Below are 14,505 nucleotides of genomic sequence, written 5' to 3'. Positions count from 1 at the left end.
AAAGCAGATTCATTTAACTGGTAATTCCTCAGAGTTAGTGCATGACCTGCAGAAAGCACAGCACAGAAACAATGAGAACGAAGCAATCAGCGTTGGTGTTCATGAGCTGTGAATCCACTCGAGCATTAACGCAGGCAAGTTCCGAGTTAACTGTATTTGCTTTGGACAGAGCAATAACATAAAAAAGAGGCCCACCGGTTTGCCCTGCGCATTTGCTCACGTTCACATCTATGACCAACGCTGGACAATGAGAGGTGTACCATGTTTTCTGCTGCACCCAAGTAGTTTTGAGTACAACATTCAGCATTCAGCTTCAATTGACTACACAATAACTTCTTAACAGCAAGTCGGCGTAAAAAAACACTATATTGCTGGACAGAAACGCTGCGGGGACAATTACTTTTGATTTTTAATCTATCAATCGTGTGAAGTGATGGTGATGCTAGGAATGCTTTTCGCACCCTATCCTGGAGAAAGTCTGTGTTATAAGTTGTCATGTTTTTCCTGTCGACATTACTGTGGGCCGATTTTTCTCAAAAAATAAATAGTCCCCAAGTAACAAAACCATGCCAGCCCCCTGCTTCAACACAGGCCAGCCCGGCCCCAAACCTTCGAGCCTCCCTTCCGTGGGATTGCACACCTTGCCCGGGCAATGATTACACGGAGTCATCACTGACTCACCTAATGTTAATACCATCTTATGATGGTTGTCACTGACATTTGCTCATTTGCATCTCAACTAGGAGGAGGCCAAATCTCCTACGTCACCTGACAGTGCTGGAGGACATGGAGAATGTTACAATCATTCGGAAATTCCTCTTCGACAGACCAACACTGAAGACCGTTTGTGATCTTTTGGAGCCCCACCTGCAGCCTCGCCGCCACTATCCAACAGCATTCCCACCTACATACAAGGTGATGGCAGCCCTCCACTTTTTTGCAACTGGTTTCTTCCAGGAGACCGTGGCCAGTGCTGGAGGAATGTCGCATCCCATGTTCAGCCAGGTGCTGAGGAATATTCTTGCAGCCATTATGCGATATAAAAATCACTACATTAATTTCCCCAGGGGAGCATAATTGGCCGGTGTGAAGGGTGACTTCTATCCCCTTGGGCGCATCCCCCATGTTGTTGGTGCCATCGATTGCACCCATGTAGGTCTGGTGCCATCACAGGCAACTGAGCACATTTTTAGAAATCGTAAACATTATCATTCTATCAATGTGCAGGTGGTGTAATTTACGGACATGACCATTTCCCATGTGTGTGCAAGATTTCCTGGTACTGCACATAATTGGTACATCGTGACGAACAGCATGGTGCCACGGATGATGGAAAATCTGCATCCTGAGCGTGCTTGGATTGTGGGTGAGTATGCCTACTGATATGGCGTGCTGTGTGTTATCTGCTGCACTTTGGCTGTGCAACATTGCAATGGGTGTTTGTCATTCACAGGTGACTCTGCATATCCCAGTCGGCCATGGCTGTTGAGCCCGCTAAGGAATCCCAGGACCCCGGGTGACGTCCGGTACAATGAGGCCCATGGCAGGACCTGACGTGTAATCGAGCGGACTCTTGGCGTGCTCAAGTCTAGATTCCGCTGCCTTGACAGGACAGGAGGTGCACTGGCATACTCACCTGGGAAGGTCTGCATGATCGTTGTGGCATGCTGTATGCTGCACAACATGGCCATCCACAAGGGAATCCCCCTGCTCATGGACAATGGTGAGGAACCAAGGCCACCGCCTGCTCTAGGACCTGAGTTCAGTGATGAGGACAGTGGAGAGGAGGAAGGAGTTGACCTGCGCCAACAGCTCAATGACCGCTACTTCACTTGAAGGTGGGTGTCGAGGTACGATTTGTACAGTGTCTGGGTTGGTTGGTGTTGTTGTGAAGGGCTATGCGCAGATGTAACAGACAGGCACATGTGGAGTGACCTGTATGCGAAAATGTGTCAGTGACATTTCACATGTGACCATATGCAGAACTCTGTGTTAGTTTACACTTGTTGCACATTGTCTTGTCTGCCTGTACAGTTATGTTGATGTTTGGTGTTGTGTTATGTCTGTGATAGCACACTGACGCCAGTGACTGTTGTTCTGTTGTGCCTCCCTAGGTGCTACAGAGTCATCCTGGCCTACATAATGTACATCTTTTGTATACATCATGGACATTTTGGACACAGTCAAAATAGCACTAAAGACAAGACTGCACATATTGTACTGTGTAAGGTGTTTCATTTACAAAGTTGCCATGTGAGGGGTGCGTGCATTTTCACATGTAGGTGGTGATGGAGAAGTGAGTTGACAGTCATGGTAGATTAGATGCAAGAGTAGAGGCCACATGGATGTGGTGACCCAGTCCAACAGACATGTGCCATTCACAAGGCACTGCGGGGAAGGACAGTTCAAAGAGTCAATGCAGTGGGGAAGAGGGTTGCCATCAAGGCTGGCTCCGTGACTGGTGTGTGGTTGGTGTTTTGCCTCCAGAGACTCCCAGGCTCTTCTTTGGACGCCCCCTTGATCTCTTGGGGGGGGGCTGCTGCTTGGCCAGTGGTGTCTGAGGACTCACCCCTCTCTGTGGCCGCATGGGAGGATGGTGCACTGTCATCCTGTGGCACAACAGAGGGGGGCCGAGGTGTTGTTTAGGACGATGGCCTGTCCCTCAGTAACGCCACTTGCTGGCCCATGAGGTCCACCATCTGTCCAACGCAGTTGTCGATGGTCTTTTGTTGCAGTTGATCCTAATTTGGCTGCCGGTTTATCCGTGGTCCTGGCGGGCGGTTGTTTCCCGCCTCCATGGCCGTCGGGGTGATTTTCCACCCGCTATCCTAATGGGGGCCATATTTTGCCCAAAATAAATAAGCCACAGAATGTGCAACTTGGATAACCTCTGAATGAAATGCAATCTCTATCATTCATTTAACTGCCTTATTTGATTTGTGCAACTTTACATGTTGGCTCACAGGTTTTACTGCGAGTATATCCATATTACGTTTTTGATTCAGGATAATGAAGATTACCGGTCAGTAAATTGGTCCTTACCCATCATCTGTCCTCCCCATCCTAGTCCTGATGAATATGAATATGCGTCTATACCAAGCAAAGAAATTTCCAGTGACTATAAGTTATTATGCTATAACAAATTGCATTAATATTTTTCATCAATTACTTCATTGATGATATGTATATTACTAAACAAAAATGTTCATCTAGTCGCTGACCCTAGTCCAGCTTGTGAAGTTTCACAGCTGTGTTGACCAGGTCATAGCCCTACAGATTTCTTTCTTGTATGTATGCCCCCCAGATTCCATCCAAGTAGCTGAAATCAACCTTTTGGAACGACCTGAACATTTTGTTGAACTTCAACCTCCGCTGACCACTATGACTGAGTTATTGCTTGTCATTCCCAATGACTCAAAATTGGAGTAGAAGCCTTCTTTCCCTTCAAAGCAGCCCAAGAGAAAATAAAATGAGAATTCAACACCCTGAAATCTTTTGTTCGATTGAAGTAAATCATTAGCTCTCTTTTAAGGTCTATGCTGGATGGACTTCCAGACCCTTCATCAACTTCCAACACCAGAAGAACTATTTCCTGGTACAGATGAAAAACTGATAAAAAATGTTGGGACAAATCTGTGATCTCGTAGCAGCACTATTTTATTAGCAAAGAACTTAAGATAGTGGTAAGTAATGACGATCAAAACAGGTTTTGCAGATAGCCACACAAACTTTGCAGTCTGTAGTGACTCAGAAGGAGCCCCATGAAGACCTTTTGAGATAATTGACCAATCCTAAGTGGGATCGTAGATGAATTAAGGCCATTTTGTAAAGTCTGCAATTTTGAAACAAACAAGAAACAAAGGGGTAAATAGCTGAGCCATCATTAATGAAGCTCCTAAATGGTTTCCCCGTCACCACTGTGCTGCTAATGTTGCAGGGTTAAACCTTGAAGACTGAATGTCCACGACTATCAGGTCTAAGCACCCCAGTGACTCTAGACTATCCCTCTCAATTTCCAGGCTGCTAGGTTTTCTATATTCATCAGCAAACAACACATCTATGACCCTAACATTAACCTTGAAGGTTCCACAGGGATCTATTTTTGAGAAACCTGCTTTTTAACATTTACCTTCGCCCTCTGATGAATGTGATTGAGAAGTCTAGACTCACCGTATTCTGTTTATGCGGATAAATAAAAAATTATTTACTCACTTTGCTCATAATTAAAAGTCTTCCCCACACTGCTAAGGTTTCACTAATGTCGCTCTTTGGATGAACAGAAAAGCACTAAAGCTTAATGACAATAAAACTGAAGTCCTAATTCTGGGAAATAATCCAGAACTTTGTTAAGAACTGGCCTGTCTCACTGGGGCCATTACCCACGCCGGTTATTAAGGTTAAGAGTCTCGGATTCAAACAACTCTCCTCACTGAAGCCCTCCCAACAAGAAGTACTCAAACCTTCATAGCTTCTCTAACTTTCCTTCTCTTTCTTTTGTAATATACTTATTATATTTTCCTTGTTTATTCAGTACAGTTACTATTGTTCTTTGTTTTTATTCAAGATTTATGCTGGAATACAATTGTATTGTAATGTTTGTTGATTCATGGCATATATTGTATAATGACACCTCTATATTCTTAAATAAAATTCTTTTTTTTTAAACTTAAAAGAATCTTGGATTGATTATTGATAAGAATATTTCCCTCCAGCCGCAGGTCTCCCAGCTCACAACCTCTTGCTTTTCCATTCTAAAATGGCTCAAGAAAATCTTCTGGCTGATTCATTTGAATGCCCAGAGAACAGTGCTGCAGGGTTTGGTAACATCCAGATTGGACTATGGGAATGTACTGTATCTGGGCGCCGATAAATCCTTGATCGACCGCTTGCAGATCATTCAGAACGCGGCCATCCGCCGTCTCTTTCCGCTGCCTAGATATGCTTCTGTCTCTCAGTTGCTCCACAAACTACACTGGCTTAAGGTCGACAATGGCATTAGATTCAAGGCCTTATGCTACATCTTTTGAGCATGTTTTGAGCCAGACTCCCCCCTTCATACATCATCATACACCTTATGTGCCCACCCGATCGCTGAGATCAGCCAACCTCTTACTATGTACCACACCGAAGATCCGTCGGCCCACATTAAGCAGCGCTCTTTCTCCTATTTAGGCCCAAAACTCAGGAAACTCTCTTCCTGTAGCTCTCAAGAACTGCCACTCATTATTTACTTTCTGTAAGAACCTGAAGACCCTGCTCTTCAATTGCCCTGACTGAGTTCATGTTACCTGGAAGATAGTTATGTTCTCCTCTTCTTCTTCTGCATCTCTATTCGCTGTCTGATTTAGCGCTGGAAGACCCTTTACAGGTAGCTCTGTGTCTGCAAGTCTTTTAAATTAAAATAATTCATTATATTGAAGTCTGTTTCTAGCAATAGGGGGAACTGGAGAGGTAGAGAATCCAATGGCAGTTGATAATTATCACCATTTCTAGGATGCATGGGCACCAGGGGCACTTTGACCAGAAAGAGGCAACTAATATTACTGTCAACATTTCTCCCTGAATCTTCTGGAACATCTTCGAGAGAAGGGAAACCAAGGAAAGGCATACAGTAATCATGAAGGCCACAGAACTGACTTTGCAACCACAACACTATTTTGAAAAGCATCTCATAGATTGCCACACGCTAATAATGCTTGACTTATAATCCTGGCCCCCTGATTTACCTCCATAAAAAATTGTTGTTCAGAGATCTTCATTTTTGATTTGAGTTTTGGATCATTAGAAAAGTAATTTAGCTTGGGTAGACATTGCTGATCTGGACATATGTTTTCTGGCCGACATGTTTTAAAATGGTGAATGGATTGCTGTGATGATGTAATATATCAGGAACCTATGCTTTGGTGTTCCTCAGAGCAATCCTTCTCAATTTCCCAAAATGGCAGCTATAATAAAGGAAGAAAAGACAAAAATAGAAATGAAACAAATAATTATGGTCTTAAATCCATTTATTTGTACACTAAACAATGCTAATGATCTGAATTTGAAAAAAATAATAATGTTTATCACTCCAGGTTTATACATGTTTTCATAGGTAATTTTATGTTTTCGTTTCGGCAATCGCTAGTGGTATATTTGAAGAATGTTGAACATTTGAGAAGAGCATACTGAGAGGTAGTACAGGTACTGCAAGTACATGTACATGCAAGTTCTGTGGGTAGAGGCTTTAGACATGTAGTAGGTTTTATCACCCCATCAATATCTTCCCAACCAAATTCACTTGGATCTTTCTCTATATATGCATGATCCAAAACATTTACACATATTCTGATCAAGTGGACTGCTCTTTTAATGTGTCCATGCACATAATATGAATTCAGTGGATAGTCACTTAGTGGGACTGATGTCTTGAACTCACTATACCAAGGATTGTCAAATGTGTGACAGTCGGAACTCGTTTTCCACACACACATGGTATTTTTCTATGTCTTAAAAATCACATTCTTTTTCTGTCTCAGCATATCCTTTTAGAACCTTCACAGGTTCAGACGTTAAAGCTCCAAGCTTTGTTGCAGTTTTGCTCATATTGTTATCACCCATAATAATATGTGCCTTGATAAGAACACTGGCCATCTCTGCGTCAAGTTTCTTGTAAAGAATATGAAGCAGGATTAAGTGCATTTTCTTGCCTGTTCCATAAAGTTTCCATGACTCTGAGAATACTTGACTTATGACTATTGTAACAAATCTAAGTAACACAGTACTGACATCTGTGTCATTTGACAGTAAAATAACTCGATTGAACCATTTTGAACAGCACACTCAACAAGTGGCACAATACAAAGGTCAGAGCCCTCCAGTTTGCTGTTAAGTTCTTGAACAATATGGCTCATACCTTTTGAATATATATCTACAGGCACCAACTCCTCTTTAAAAAACATTCCACTTACAATAATTGGAAATTCAGTGTTTATTGAAGCATCAGCAATGCTTTAACAGGTTAACATCTCCAAGTTAATCTTGGTCAATGTTGATGTCCAGAATTTTATCAAGTTGGTATAGGTGTCGAATTTGCGATGCAGGCAAGGTCAATTATTCCACTTGTAGACATGCGTCTGGTTCTCTCACATTGTTTGACATATAGTTCAAGAAAGCTGTCAAAGACAATGTGCAGCTCTTGCTGGGTACACACTGACTCTGATATCTATAGAACAGTCTGAACGGTCTCTCCAAAGTTTTAAATGGATGAAATCTTGACCATTCACAATTGCGACATATAGTCCACAACAACAGCAGTTTTCAATAAGGACACCTTTTTGAATTGCAATTCTTCAGGTGAAAGTTTTTTTTCGAGCACTTGTACAAGTTTGTGCTTCCCTGATTTGGTTGCAGTATCTCTATTAAATATGCGTTTGTTGAAAGAGGATCTTGTGACAGAATGTCTTTGATAAATCTACCCATTTCCTTTGCTACATCAATCTCTCTATGTACTTGTGAAAGTTGTTTTTTTGTTACCTGTTTTGTGGTGGCTGGTTGGATGAAAATCTGACTATGGCAATTAAAGCATGAAAGTTTTGCTTTAGTGATTATGTTAAACAGCCTTTTCTTTTTCAATACAAATATCTCATGCTTCAGTTCAGGGTATAATTTCGATCCACATTCCAGGACATCTAGCAGATGTCTCTTTATAACATTATCCACATATCATTCGGTCACAAAGTTGTGTAGTCGCACAGGCTCAAAACAGCCTGCTATTATCAACAATGGGGTAACCCAAATTGGTCTTGGACCTGGGTACAGTACGTTATCAAAAACAATGGTCCTTGACCGAAATGAACTTAGAGATTTTATCACACTTATAGTCATTAATTACTCGGTTTGAGCCTTCATCAACTTGTCCACATCCGAATTTCAAAACCTAGTGCTTCAGAATTCAATTTTCTGGGACACGGACCCAGACACCTCTGGTCGGATATTGAGTACCTTAACCCTCATCAGGGAATTATACCCTTCTGGTATGGAGGGTGCTCCTTGTCCTGAAGAAGACCCGCAAGGAGAGGCTATCAATTACCCACAAGCATTAAGTCAGGTCGAAACGTCGACATCTTAAATTTGAACCCCATTGGACCACAAAAAAAACCCTAATGTGCTAACGTGTAAAATAAATAGGATTTAATTCTGAAGCACTAGGTTTTGAAATTCGGATGTGGACAAGTTGATATTGTTTTGAAATTATTGCACCAGTATTGTGTTTTTATATTGTCACCAAATCTTTCTCCTTTCTTCCTCTTAATCACACGCTTCAATTCTTGAGCACTACCTCTATGCACGTTCTTATGAGCACTCTGAATTTCGTACTCAAATATTGAAAATAAAAAACTGTATTTGAACCTTTGAATTATAAAAGGAACATACATGACTGGTAGAATTAAAATGAACTAATTCTCCAAGTGATTGTGTTGGGTCTTGCAATTTTAGAAACAATTTTGGATTGTACACCAGGAGCAATTGGATGAAGGCTCAAACCGAGTAATTAATGACTATAAGTGTGATAAAATCTCTAAGTTCATTTCGGTCAAGGACCATTGTTTTTGATAACAAAACAGCCTGCAGCACCCACCACAATGTAAAGTATGGCTGGTGCAACCACTGCGGGGGCCTTCGCATCGTAATGCCGTAGGTGGGTAGGCCGCCTCGTCCCACTACTGCAGCGATGGCGTTCGGACAAAAGTCCGACTGGCATTGTTTTGACCTCCAAAAGTTTTTTACAAAAAAAAAAAAAAAAAATTGTATGTATAAAATATGATTACTTGTATTTGTTATAAAAAAGTTTTTGAATTAAAATGTCTAATTTTTTTTTTTTAATTTTAAAAAATTCCGAACAATTATTTAAATAAAAAAATAATAATTCATGATATATAGAATTTTAGCGAAACGTTATTTTTTGATAATATAAAAAAATGATGGGTATTTTTGTGTGTTAATTTGTCAAATTTTAAATTTGTATATCTATAAATATATATATATATATATATATATATATATATATATATATATATATATATATATATATATATATATATATATACTTTCTTTTTATTAGTCAAATTTGGGGTACATTCTCAGAATGTAGTTAATTGGGAGTAAGAATTATTTATCTTTATGTTCATCCATCAATTATATATAAAAAAATTTGACATATGTGATTTTATTATGTTAATATTTTTTATTCTAAATCAAGTGTATTTATTTTGGAAATTCACATTTTAATTTTTTGTTTAGTTTTATTTTCCATTTTTTGTAAGTAATTAGAAAAAGACATTCTCACATTTTAATGTAAATCACAATACATTATAAAGTGTAAAACATTTTAATGTATATTTTGAATACACATTTACAATATTTCAAATATCTTTTTGAATACATGTATAATATTTTAAACAATTTAAAAAATGTTTATATTGTTATCCAAACCCAATTATGCCAAAGTAATTTAAGTATATTTTTGATATTTTCCATATATATTTTTTAAATTTTAGAATTTTTCATTCATTTTAAAGAAAAAAATACATTTTAGTACATTCTTTTTAAAACATTTTACAATGTTATAGTCTTTACATTTTTCTGGTTAATATTTAATATATTAAATATTATTATTTAAAATATAATATCTAATTTATTAAATAATTTACATATCTGTTTCGAAACATTATTTTTGTATAAGACATATTTTTGGTTGTTAAACATTGTCATATTGTTTGTAGATTAACAATATTGTTTTGTTAATTTTATATATTGAAAATAACTATATCACAAAAAAATATAATAAATATTATATTTCATATTTTGTGTAAATATAGTATTTAATATATATATTACACTTTTTTTACATCTTTTCTTTATTTCTATATTATTTTTCATAATATAAAAATATATATATTGTTTTTGGAATGTTTTTTTCTAATTCTCCATTCTTTTTTTCATTTTTATTGTGCAGCCATTTTTTCTATTTTCTCACTTTTCTGTCTAACTATTTTGCTTTTAGGTCATTTTGGAAGATGGAAACTTGTGGTTGGGAGCTGTGTTCAGTTGCTTAACGTAAGTTTGTTTTATTTTACTTTTAAGGTAAATTTAGGGCAGGCGGAAGCTAGTGGCAGTGTAGTTAGACTGGTTATAGTGTTAAATGTCGTGTAGTATGGTGTTGTTTTGGTAGTTTTGTGTTTGATGTGTTTGAGGTAGTTTTTAGGAGTAGTAGAGTATTATAGTGTTACCTATGTGATATTTAATTGTGTTATTTTATATTAAATCTAATCAATGTGCGTGGGTCTGTATGTGTTTATGTGAAAGGATGTTGTTCTATCATTTTGCAGGTTTCCGGTTTCGATTCACTACGGAGGTAAAGATGCTTTTTTTTACAAAAAGGCAAATATATTTAGTTTCATTGGAACTAATTACTATTTTACGTTTCCTTTCAATTTTAGGTTTGGAGTGTTTTTTTTTTAAAAAAAAGGGGTTTTGAGGATTATGGTTTTGAGAGGTTTGCATCGTTCTTCCTTTTTCATGGATTTGTATTTAAATTAAATGGATTTGTTCGTTTCAGGGGACCATCTGCTTCTACAAAAGGGTAAGTTATTTTTAATGATTATGGGTAGGAAATGTTTTTTGTTAACATTTGTTTGCTGGTTTAGTTTTTTATTTTAATACATATATTTTGTCATATATTTTGATATAGATCTTTATTTACTTAATGACATAGGGCCTCATTATGATGGCAAACAGACTTCAGTCCGTCCGCCATCATTTCGGATTTTGGGCTGGTTGCCTATGAGGCAGCCCCTCATAATCCGAAATACAATGCAACAGACACCGTGGCGGTCACACTTGCCTTGCTTTACATTGCAATGGGTGCTGCTGGCTGCTGCTGGCTACAGCACCAGCCACAATGTAAATACGGCACTGTTTACATTTTCTGGCACTACGTGGCAGGCAACATGTGGTGCCTGCCACATGGTGCATGGAAATGTAGAGGGGCCCCTCTAGGGGGGCCCCCAATTCCCCAAAAGAAAGAGCCCGGGCTGAAGGGGGGCCCGCTTCTGCCCCCAAGATCACTTTCCGCAAACTTGTTAATGGCGGGTTAACCCCCATGGACAGGCGGGCGGAAAAGGATATCATTATCACTGTCTGGCAACACCACCATGCTGGGCAACGCGGCAGCCGACAGGCGGTGAGAACATGACCGCCTGTCAGAACCATGGTGGTTGGTCTTTCCGCCAATCAAGGGTGCTGACTCCGCGACGACCGACAGAACTATGCCATCCAGACACCTTTACTCTATTTCCACAGGGACACAGACACAGTCATGCCCGGGAAGCACCGCCCCGCAAACCGAAAGAAGAAGCCATGGGCCAATGAAAGGCGAGTAGGTTTAAACAGGAGGCGGAAGAGAAGACAAAGAACGCTGGAGTGGAGAGTTCGAGAGAGAAGACGCGGGATCCGAGAGAGAAGACGCAGGACCCGAGAGAGAAAACGCTGGACCCGACTTGCCGGACGCCAGGACACCAGGGAACCCCCGAGGACGTAGAGGAAAGCTGTTACGAGGACTGGTGGTGTCTGGAGGAGGCTGGGGAGCAGCCGTAACTCAGGAGAGTTACGGCAGAGCCGGTGAGTGTTGACGGCTCAGGGTTTTCAGGGAGAGGGGGAGGGAGAAGAAGGGGGTGGGAGTACAGGGGAGGGAGTACAGGGGAAGAAGCGTGAACAGGAGGGTACTACTAGTTATTTGCGACCCCCCCCTTCTGTGAAGTTATACGCCATTCCATAATCCAGGACTCTGAATGACTGATATAGGATTGTGCACCTTTCTTATTTTCATTATCCTAGGCACTTAAAAATATCCCTACAAAGTTCTTCCCGCCCCCCCCCCCCTCTTATTTCCCTCTTCCTAAGAATCGCTTTTCCTTGGCTTTTGCTCGCAATCTATTACCAGACTGGGCACAAATAAAGAACCTAGAGCACAAAGGTGTGGTGAAGGGAGCATAAACCCCATCATATAAAAACATCATTCTGACGGCTCCTTTATTTCCTTTATTCTGCTATGAGCCTCCGGGGAGACCACCTCGGTCAAGGGGAACCCGGAAGCAGGACAACACCTTTGCCCACATCAAACCCCTCCAGCTCACAGGAATCATCAGAGGAAGAAGAAGACCGCCAAGGACACCCATCCCAACAGTCTACAGTCCCTCCTCTTATCAAAAAAACACTTTTTGTTAAACCCATAATTCAGCCTCCACGCCTGTTTATCAAACATGCCCTCCCACTATATACTATAAGCAAACACAGTAAAAAGTTTGCCCTGGTTATCAAGTAATTCTCTATAATGTGAAAGAGGTAGTATCCCCTATGTAACCTGAATACTAGAAAAACCAAAGGAGGGGTGTCTACGTTTTGACATCCATGCTGTGGTATTTCCAATCTTTTTCCTTCACCCAATAACTTTTTGCTGAACTCTTTTAGGTTGGTATTAGTGCTCTGTGAACTCTATCCCTGCTAACTACTGCTAAAGGGATTGCACTCTCCCTAAAGCATGATAAACTTGCTCTATTTAGCCAAAATGCACCTAATTTTCACATTTAATAAACCTGTAATTCCATAGCAAATGATACTACCTGTACCCAGGACCTGAAAATTAAAGGCTACTAGTGTGCAGCAGCACTCATCGTGCCACCCATTAAAGTTGCCCCGTAGAAAATATCTCAGACCTCCCACTGCAGTCTGTAATGCAGTATTAAACTGCTATTGCTACCAGGCAAACCAAGCCTTTTGCTGGGCCTTAACAGTCATTGTTAATACTCAGAGGTCACCCCTCAGGTAGGCCCTGACTACCCCTAAGGCAGGGAGCTTTGTATTTAAAATGTAGGACATATGTGTTTTATGTTTTACATGTCCTGGAAGTGTAAAACCCCTAAACCTAAGTGAAAGGGGGGAATGTCTTCATGAAATGATGGCTGGGGAGGCGCTCCCCCACACTGATTACATTTTAAAAGGCCCTTTCTGCAGCACATCCAATGGAACCTGACACAAGACCTGCCCTGCCTTTTGTCACTTTAGACAATTTAGAGCGAGGACGAGGGGAAGTTGAAATTCCAGGGTCAAAACAGGTGTTAAAAAATCTGGGTATTCTTTTAGGTGATACGCTTTCCATGACCGACCAGGTTAAAGCAATCTGTGCCTCAAGTTTCAGCATTTTTTGCCTCTTCAGGAAAGGATTGCCTTGGCCACTCCTCAATTGTAGAAAATCCATTACTCAAGCCCTCATAAATAGTTGGTTAGACTATGACAACGTCCTTTTGGTTGCCACTAATGAGATGCACTTGTCAAGACTGCAGGTGATTTTCTATGTTTCACCTTCAGAACCTACCTTAAGACCCTTACACTGGCTCCCAGTCAGAATGCAAGGGTGCATTTGTTGCACTTGGCATCCTCAAGTGCACCAGTGCAGCGGGGGAGTAGGAATGCACCATAGATGTGTAGTATATATGGCACATTCCTGCCCTCTCCAATTGACCCAGCGCAGTAGGTTGTCTTTCTGCGTTGTGCCAAATATGAATAAATCTGACCCCAAATCTATCTTCTCATGAGATATGGTCCTCAGAACAACATGTGCTGCCTCCCTCGGGTCACATACGATCAGCACAGCACCAAGACCGAGCGCCTCAAGGGTCCACCTACCGCTCAATGCTTCCTCTCCCCAAGCCCTGCACATGAGCAGAGAGCACATGGTAGACAGAGCACTATCCTACCTGCCTAGCCAGCTAAATGAGATAACATCATTCAAAATATTTACAAACTCTTATCTGTCGGGCATCTTTAATAGTTAATATCATAGCTGTAGAAGGGGACTCCAATTTAGTATTTCAACTCCAAGCGAGTTACTAATCTCTGTCTGGCAGACGGAGCTCCTCATGTTTGTTAAGACCAGTCATGGCTGGTGTGTGGGCAAGGTGGTGGGTGCGGGGGGAAGAGGGGACAAAACAAAAACAAAAAACAAAAATAAACTTACCTGTATCCTGCTGCATCGGGGCTCTTCTTTTCCCACTGCAGGCTCAGGCTCCCAGAATGCCCTGCGGCCAATCTTCACACTGCTCTCACAGCATGAGAGCAGTGTAGGATTGGTCTAAGCACCCTCGAGTTAGGCTCCATGGAGACTGGGAGCCTGTGGCTGCTGTCTCCAACCCGGCAACGCAGCTGGGTTAGAGAAGGCTTCAGTGAGAATGACGGTTTGGCCGAACTGAGACGGCCATCCAAACCGTCATGCGCACTTATACCCACCACTCCCCTCAGCGCCTGTCATTCCAAGTCATGGCCCCGCTGCCAAGACCCCGTGGTAAGAGAAAAATAAAACTATAATGATCATGCTTTATTCTCATTTTCTTTTTCAGGTTTAGCAGCTAGTGCTGCTGGTGGGTGGGGTGGGGGTGGCGCTCCTCCTCCATAGCGGTGGAGTCTCTC

The sequence above is a fragment of the Lissotriton vulgaris genome, chromosome 7, assembly GCF_964263255.1.
Source record: "Lissotriton vulgaris chromosome 7, aLisVul1.2, whole genome shotgun sequence".
NCBI lineage: Eukaryota > Metazoa > Chordata > Amphibia > Caudata > Salamandridae > Lissotriton > Lissotriton vulgaris.
Note: the sequence above shows the minus strand (reverse complement) of the source record.